Source organism: Grampus griseus, assembly GCF_964374135.1.
Source record: "Grampus griseus genome assembly, chromosome: 4".
Lineage (NCBI taxonomy): Eukaryota > Metazoa > Chordata > Mammalia > Artiodactyla > Delphinidae > Grampus > Grampus griseus.
In genome coordinates this window covers 99,854,913-99,864,786 of record NC_138997.1, presented here as the reverse complement: position 1 = coordinate 99,864,786, position 9,874 = coordinate 99,854,913, and positions in this window count along the sequence as shown.

Here is a 9,874-nt window from a genome sequence, read left to right as displayed (position 1 = left end):
GCAGCTCTATTTACAATTTCCAGGACTTGGAAGCAACCTAAGTGTCCATCAACAGATGAATGTGTAAAGTAGATGCGGTGCATATATACAATGGAATATTACTAAGCCATAAAAAGAAATGAAATTGAGTTATTTGTAGTGAGGTGGATGGACCTAGAGTCTGTCATACAGAGTGAAGTAAGTCAGAAAGAGAAAAACAAATACCATATGCTAACACATATATATGGAATCTAAAAAAAAAAAAGGTCATGAAGAACCTAGAGGCAAGATAGGAATAAAGACGCAGACCTACCAGAGTACGGACTTGAGGATACAGGGAGGGGGAAGGGTAAGCTGGGACAAAGTGAGAGAGTGGCATGGACATATATACACTACCAAATGTAAAATAGATAGCTAGTGGGAAGCAGCCGCATAGCACAGGGAGATCAGCTTGGTGCTTTGTGACCACCTAGATGGGTGGGATAGGGAGGGTGGGAGGGAGGGAGACACAAGAGGGAAGAGATATGGGGACATACGTATATGTATAACTGATTCACTTTGTTATAAAGCAGAAACTAACACACCATTGTAAAGCAATTATACTCCAATAAAGATGTTAAAAAAAAAAAAGAAAGAAAATGGAGAAGAAAATGGGTGAGGGAAGATCAAATGGCAAAGGTTGAAATAACATAATTGATTTTTTTAATTATTGGGCACATTTTATAATTTACTTCCACTTTATATTATTCCTTTGATTCTTATGGATGTGTCTCAGGTTTCTGTAATATCCAGTACCATTTCTTTTATATTAGCATTAATCAATAAATAATTATTGAATGGAAGGGAGGGAAAAGAAAATAAATAATAAATAAACCTGCTAAGGGATTAATATCCAGAATACATAGGGAGCTCCTACAATTCAGCAAGAACAACAAAAAGCCCATTAAGGAAATGGGCAAAGAACTTGAGTAGACATTTTTCCAAAAGACGAAACACAAATGTCCAATAATCATGTGAAAAGATGCTCAACACCACTAATCACTGGGGAAATGCAAATTAAAACAAAAATTAGATTATCACTTTACCCATTACAATGACTATTATCAAAAGATAGATAAATAATCTCACAGAAAATAACAAGTATTGGCTAGGATGTGGAGAAACTGGAATTCTTGTGCATTGCTGGTGGGAATTTAAAACAGTGCATCCACAGCATCCTCAAAAAATTTAAAATAGAAATACGATATCATCCAGCAATTTCACCTCTTGGTATAAACCCAAGAGAATTGAAACTAAGGACTCAAAAAGATATTTGTACACCAATAATCACAGCAGCATTATTCACAATAGCCAAAAAAGGAAGCAATCCAAACATCCATCAGTAGATGAATGGATAAACAAAATTATATACATATATGTGTAATATATATAGAGAGAGAGATACTTATATATGTGTATATGTATAGAGACAGATGTATATGTATATATACACATATATATATTAGAGTAGTATTCCTTAAAAGTTAATAAAGTCTGATACATGCTACAACATGGATGAACCTTGCAAATATGCTAAATGAAATGATCCAGACACAAAAGGAGAAACATTGTCTGATTCCACTTATATGAGGTATCTAGAATAGTCAAACGGATAGAGACAGAAAGTAGAATGGTGGTTGCCGGGGACTGGGGAGTTATTGCTTAATGGGTACAGAGTTTCAGTTTGGGATGATGGATAGCTCCAGTCCTGGAGCTGGATCGTTGTAATGTCTGCACTTCAATGCAAATGTACTTAATGCCACTGAATTATATACTTTAAAATGGTTAAAATGCTAAGTTTTAAGTTACGTATATTTTATCATATTGAAAAAAGTTACAGTAATAAAAATAATCATAATCTGGGAAAGAGACAGTCCATAGGCGAGGGCAGCACATCACAGGGTGTCTGAGCCCAGGCTGGGTGAGGAGGACTTCCACGTGGGGCTGGAGAGAGTAGAGGCAGCAGCCTAGGCAGGAGTGTGAGCTCTTGTGGGGCAAGGAAGGCATCTGCACAGGGAAGGGGCAGCTACTGCAATGGAGATTGGTTACGTACTGGGTAACTGATTGAATAAGTAAATATATTAGGGATAATATATTATTATCCCAACAATACACAGTTCATTCTTGTTTTCTCCCTTTTAATATGTATAAGTTCCTTCTGTGGCAGTAAGGGAGAAAATAAGAATGAACTGTGTATTGTTGGTTTGGAACTGAAGGCATTGGTGTGAATGCATGGTTTCCAACAAACAGATACATAGATAGATGGATATAGATGTAAATGTGAATATATGAGAGAGTACGTGTATGTATGTATACATATGTCACCTTGCTTTGTCCACTGAGAATGCCCAGAAACAGCAATACCCTAAAAACAATGAGAACACTTAGTGTCCAGATCTAGGTTTCTAAATGTCATTTTTTTTAGTGAGAGGCATCAGAGGTGCTTGAAGAAGTGGTTGATTCCAGGACTGGAGGAAGAAAAGTACAATATGAATCAGGAAATGCTCCAACAATGATGTGAACATGTCGAAGGACACAGGAGCCAGTTTGAAGGGATGCCACTGGTTAAATCTGTGAAATTTTAGCATTAAAAAAAAAGATAGTTGTAGATTATACCCACTAAATAGAACAAGAAACAATGAGTCCCTCTGATATAAGTAGATAAGGAGAATTAGAGACTGAGAGAGGAAAGTTTGGTGAGGAATGGGATATTTACATAGTTTGAAAATACCTCCCCATCAAATGCTTATTAATTACAAAAGGAAAAGGAGTAACGTTACCATGAAGAAGCCTGACCAACAGCACACTAATCACTGAACAGCACTGAAATTCTATGCCACTTGCTAGGGTGCAATGACAACATAGCATCACTTTTGTGATATTCCTGCCAAAAAATTATAACCTTAATCTAGCCATAAGGAAATAGCAAAAGCCAAACTGAGGGGCATCATGTAAAATAAGTGACCTTTAATCTTTAAAAGTGTGGAGGTCGTCAAGTCCAGAAAAGATGGAAGAACTGTTCCAGACCGACAACTAAATGCAATGTGTGATTCTGAACTAGCTGGATCCATTTGTATCCACAAAACTCAAGTGGGGTCTGAGGATTAAGTGCAATACGTTAATATTAATTGTCTACCTTTCATCACTGTAGTGTAGTTATATGAGAAGATGTCCTTATTTGTAGGAAATAAACGCTAAGGTACTTGGAGGTGATAGAGCATCAGTGGCAACTGTCTCTCAAGGGCTCGGGGAACGGGAGGCTCTTTTTCCTGTACTTGCGACAACATTTCTGTAGGCTTGAGACTTCTGGATGTTAAAAATTGTTTTAAAAAATAATATTGGGTAATTCGTGATAGGTTAAATGAAAAAGCAGGACATAAAATCATATGTACTTGAAGAGTTAAACTTTCTTAAAAAGAGATATTCACAGGGAAAAAAAAGTCTTGAAAGAAGTACACCCAAAATACAGTAGTTGACTGTAACTGAATTACGCAGGATGCTTTTCTTTACTTTATATTTTATATTTCAAATTTTCTATAAGCATGCATTTTTAATAAATTTCTTTCTTTTATAAAATTTAATATTTTTCTTTCTCTTTCGTGTTCTGGTTTTCTAAGATACGGCTATAAATTAATTTGCTTCATTTGTATTTTTTAAAACTCTAAGGATTCCATTAAGACCTTACAGATTTCTCTGAAACTGAAAAATTCTCCTTCATTTTACCGTGAGGAGGGACCTCTTCTCCGGTATCTCCAGTCTAATTTTCCGACTAAATATATTTTTAATCATTTTGATCTATCTTCCTTTTCTAATAATTTCTCTTTCATATCTGTGCTTCATTTTACTCATTTACTTAGCTCTATCTTCCACTTCATTACTTATCCCTTCGAATATTTTTGTCTACCTTTTAATGAGTCCTTTTTGTCATTTCAATGACTGCATATTTGTTTCTTTAATCTCTATTTGGTTCTTCCTCAGGTTCACCTGTTCTCTTGCCATGATGCCCTGTTCTTTCCTACCGGTTTCTATCCCTTCCTTTATCTCGTTGAAGATTATAAATGTACTCATTTGAAAGCATTTCTTAGATTGTTCTATTATCTATAGTTTCTAGAGTATAAATTTTACCATCCCTTGCATTTTCTGACTGACTCAGCAGTTCACTTGTAATTTCACTCATTTTAAGCAGGAGTTAGCTTCCATCAGAGGGTCCTAACCTTCCTTCCCCTAACACTATCTTCTCCCCTGGCCATATGCACCTGGCCATGGGGATCACACATTGCCTGAACCCCCACCCTCACTCCTAGAGGCACATCCCCCCCGCCATCATGACTCTGAAACTGAACACTACATCAACTACATCAAGGGATACCATGGCCTCTGGTCAACACCTCTGAAGCTCCAGCTGTCCTGGAGATGCTGCAGCTGAGCACAGTCTCCCGGTCAACTCTTGGCTCCATCTCTCTCCCTGCCACCAAAGAGCACTTGAACTTTTTCCTTGACCTCTTAGGTGCTGCGTTTCACCAACATGCCTGACTGGACTTTCTTTCTTGCCTAAAATTGCTCCTCGTAAGGCAGAAGAGCCTTAGCCAGGTGTGGCCCCTCCCACTCTGCCCATGCCTCTTCAGCAAGCCCCTCCACCCACTCCTGCATCAGGAACAGTGCTCATGGCTGCAGGCATCTGGCCACAGCCATCCACCTTAGCAAGGCTCTCCATCCTGTGCACTGGGTCCCAGAACACCCTCATTTTCCTCTTTTGGTGCCAAGTCACTTGAAGGCAAAGACTTAGTGTTGCAAACATAAAGCTAAGCATTTTATATGCCTCATCTCATTCAATGCTCACCGTTCTAGAAGGAAGATATTATTATATCCATTTTACAGATTAGGTAGCTAAGACTCAAGAGAGGTACAGTCACCCAGAGAGGTCACATAACCTGAAGATGTCAAAGTCAGGACTCCAACCCCCGATAGTGTCTTTGGTCCACTGTTCTCTTGGTCCTCATGGCCTTTTCCTTCTGAACATGAGCCAGACACACCTCCCTCTCTAAAACTTGGAATATGCATCTTTAGCTTTCTTTTAAGCTACTCCAGTGAGCCCTTCAGGGATTGACATCTCAGATTTCTGAGTATCAGCCACTGGGCGTATGCAATCTTTATTAAATTAACAAATGGCCAACCAAATAAAAGCTATTTTAAAGTGATTCGTAATGGGCCTTCTGCTTTCCCTAATGAAGTTTTGTGTGTCCCTTCCTGAAGAAAGCTTGTGTTAGGGTAAGAGGTGACCAGAGTCACTTGTGTCTTTCCCAGGAAGAAACACTTAATACAATAAAATCTCAGACCTGTCAGAGAGTTTGTCTGAGTGCTGCTTCCTGGAAGAATTTTTTAAAGTTCTATTTACATTAACATAAACATTAAACTAACCTCCACTCCATCGCTCAAGGCCACTTTCTATTGCAACTGAACAGGAGATACGTTCCAACAGGAAGAAATCAGAATGAACTTGAGTGATGCTAAGTGTTCCATCTTCCTACTTTCCCTTGGGGGAGAAAAAATGAAGCTGCCTTTTAATTCCACCATTGCCAGGTTTGAATAGGTACCTTGTCTTTTCAGCCTCATGCATGTTAACTAAGAATCCTGGAAGAGACATCTCAGATCCTCTATTCCTACCACCCTCCTGACATAAAATTAGACCCATTACATTGGGTAGTATTCATTGGAGGCTAGAACCATCTCACACATTTAAAAAAATGAAATCTCCATAATCACGAACACTTCTCACTCCTCCTCTTCATCTATTTTCCTAATTTCACTGCAGTTCCTACTCCTTAGACTTGAATAAAGGCACATATAATTTTTTCAACTCTACCTCCATCTTTGGACCTTCCATAGTTCAGGACTGGCCCATGTGAGGCAAGAAGTCACTTGTCAATTATGCCCCTCACGGGAGGCACCTGCAGGTTTTTACCATGCATTAGGCTTGACTTCAGTCCTTACCACTGCCACTCCATCTGCCTAAAGGAGGACATCCTACCTCCTACCTCCCAATTTTAATCAGTCAATGCCTGCTCAGCCTACAAATTTCAACTCAGAGCTCGCCTGCTCCTGACTGTGTAACTTGTGTCCACACAACACCAGTGCATCCCTCCCCAGTGGGACCATAGCAACACAGTAGGCACACAGCACCTAGAATGGCGGCTCTGGGTTCAACAAATATAAACACCTCTCTGTCATAGTCTCTGGTTGGAAAAGTAACCTTGGGTAACTAAAACCTTGCTCTTCAGGAGAGTTAGAAGTGGGGTTAATAAGACATAGGAAGCTTCTGCACTGCAAAGAAAACCATCAACAAAATGAAAAGGCAACCTACTGAATGGGAGAAAAGATTTGCAAATCACATATCTGATAAGGGATTAATATCCCCAATATATATATTTTTAAAAACTCACACAATTCAACAGCAAAAAAAACAAACAATTCTTTTTAAAACTGGGCAGAGGATCTGAATAGTTATTTGTTCAAAGAAGATATCCAAATTGCCAGCAAGTACATGAAAATGTGCTCAACATCACTTATCACCAGGGAAATGCAAATCAAAACCACAATGAGATATCACCTCACACCTGCTAGAATGGGCATTAGCAAAAAGAAATATGAGCGTTGGTAAAGATATGGAGAAAAGGAAACCCTTTTGCCCTGTTGGTGGAAGTGTAAATTGGTGCATCCACTATGAAAAACAGTATGGAGGTTTCTCCAAAAATTAAAAATAGAACTACCATATGATTACAGCAATTCCACTTCTGGATATTTATCTGAAGGAAATGAAAACACTAACTGGAAAAGATATATGCACGCCCATGTTCACTGCAGAATTATATACAATAGCCAAGACATGGAAGCAACCTAAGTGTCCATCAGTGGATCAATGGATAAAGAAAATGTGGTAGATAGACAGATAGTGGAATATTAGAAAAAATAGGAAAAAAGGACATCTTGCCATTTGCAACAACATAGGTAGACCTTGAAGGCATTATGCTAAGTGAGGTAAGTCAGACAGAGAAAGACAAATACCATATGATCCCACTTATATGTGGAAGCTAAAAAAATTAAAACCAGCAAACTCATAGATACAGAGAAGATATTGGTGGTTGCCAGAGCTTGCGGATAGAGGGTAGGCAAAATGGGTGAAGGGGGTTAAAGATACAAACTTCCAGTTATAAAATAACTAAGTCATGCATATATACACTACCAAATATAAAATAGCTAGTGGGAAGCAGCCGCATAGCACAGGGAGATCAGCTCCGTGCTTTGTGACTGCCTAGAGGGCTGGGATAGGGAGGGTGGGAGGGAGGGAGACGCAAGAGGGAAGAGATATGGAGATATGTGTATATGTATAACTGATTCACTTTGTTATAAAGCAGAAACTAACACACCATTGTAAAGCAATTATACTCCAATAAAGATGTAAAAAAAAAAAAAAAACCTACCGTATTGCACATTTGAAAGTTGAGAGTAAATCTTAAACGTTCTCAGCACAAGAAAACTAATTGTAACTACATATGATGACAAATATTAACTAGATTTATCATGGTGATCATTTCTCAATATACACAAATATTGAATCATTATGTTGTACACCTGAAACTAATGTTAAATGTCAATTATCTCTCAATTTTTTTAAAAGGCACAGGAAAGAGGTGAATCCTTTATCAGAGTCGAAAACTACACTTATAGAGCATTTGCAAGGCTTGTGCTAATGCTTAATACATTACCTTATTAAATCTTCAAACAACACTGGGAGGTAGGTGTACTTATACCCTTTTCACATGAGGAAACAGGGTCAGCAAGGTTAACAACGTGACCCAAGCAGTGATGGAGCTGGGCTCAAGTCCAGGTCTAACTCCAAAACTCACGGACATTCCTTGCATCTGACTGCCTCTGAGTATCCATTAGTCCAAAAGGCTCCTACTTTCCAGTCCCCACGAAGATTCTTGCACCCACTCCCCTACACATTTGTAATGTGTTTGCTGTATTATTTAAGATATTCAATTCTGCTACGTAAAATCAGAAACACAAACAAGGGAAATAAACGAAACTAAGCATAGAAGCAAATATTGAGCTGGCCAAAAAGTTCGTGCGGGTTCTTCCATAACCTGTTATGGGAAAACATCCGAACGAACTTCTTGGCCAAGCTAATAGTTTGTGAGACACAAGCAGAATTCATTAGATGCGTTAAGTATATATAAATAAGTTACATAGGGAGATATTAGCATAGATAAAGTAAGGAGAGCATGTGTGTGCTGAACATAGAAAGGGATGAAAGACTAAGAGGCATAAAATATTTGTGACTCACTAAATATACATGAGGCACCTGAGGTTTCAAATACTCATAATATATTCAATATACACGAGGCACTCAACATTTATGGTGTCTGAAATCAGCCACCCATTGGTGACTCCCATTCGGGCCCCAAGAATCGTCTGCCAAATGAAAGCCATAGCTGCTTATCAGGGTAACTGGTGAGCTGCAACTTTGAACCAGGCGTAATTGCTCCTGCATCCCTCCGATAGAACAAATACACTGTGCTGGTCCCAGGCCCCTTTCATTTGTCAAGCTTCCTCTTCAGCCTCAACTTTGCTCCTTGTAACCATTCCATCAGCAGGGAAGGCTGAGGAAGCAGGCAGAGATGGGACATGGGGGCTCTGCTGGGCAATGTGGTCCTTCTCCCCTACTTGCTACCTGTCCTAAACGCATCAAATACCCACCCTGTTCCTCTTGCTTTGCACTGTGTGTTTTAAATTCCTACACTAAACCATGTGATTCAAGCATCTTAACTTGGTTCCTGAGCCTTTCTATTATAAGAGCTTTGCGACAGCCTCCCTTAGATTTAGCACTGTAGCGAGATGATTTCCCATGGGACACTTTTGGGCAATTCTTTTGTCTCCTCAAAGGATGCCCTTGACACCGTGGTATCAGAAAGCAAGCAATGGATTTGCAGTTAGGCTCCTGGATTTCAACGTTGCCTCAGCCAGTGTCCACCTCTTTAAGCTTTTGTTCTCTCCACATCTGTCAAATGAGAATGATAATCCTTCTCTTGCAGGGTTGCTGTTAAGATTAAATGATGGCATTTGTTAAAATGCTTTGCAGGGCTTCCCTGGTGGTGCAGTGGTTGAGAGTCCGCCTGCCAATGCAGGGGACACGGGTTCGTGCCCCAGTCCAGGAAAATCCCACATGCCGCGGATCGGCTAGGCCCGTGAGCCATGGCCGCTGAGCCTGCGCGTGCGGAGCCTGTGCTCCACAATGGGAGAGGCCGCAGCAGTGAGAGGCCCGTGTACCGCAAAAAAAAAAAAAAAAGAAGCTTTGCAAAACCATGTAACGTGTATGATTTTTTCTGGGGCACTCAGATAAAATATGTTTCTTATTTTATATCTCAGCATTGATGGGAATCCTAATCCCAGCCTTTGGGTGGCAGGCTTACCCTCACTTGGACAAATGAGGGTCCTAGGGCTTTAGCAGGAAACCCCGGGGAGGTGCCTCAGGTCCTCAGCTCCTCGTGGAGGCCCCTGAGATGCTCAATATTCAGGCCAGCGTGGTGTGACGAGAGGTGACAGCTCTACGGCCCATAACACTTAGTCTCTCAGCACTAGACTCAAGTCTGGGACCTTTGCCCTGACTGGGTCCAGGCTGCTTGCAGATGTCCGGTACCCTGGCATCCATGCAGTCCCTCTGCTGGAGGTCCTGCCAACTGTGTGCTGTTTGGGGGATAGAGCACATAATCCTCACCTCTCCATCACCCAGATCAACTCTCCCGGGGGTGGAGTTCTCGTCTCCACCCTGAACATCACCCTCTCCCCAGCCAGCCCC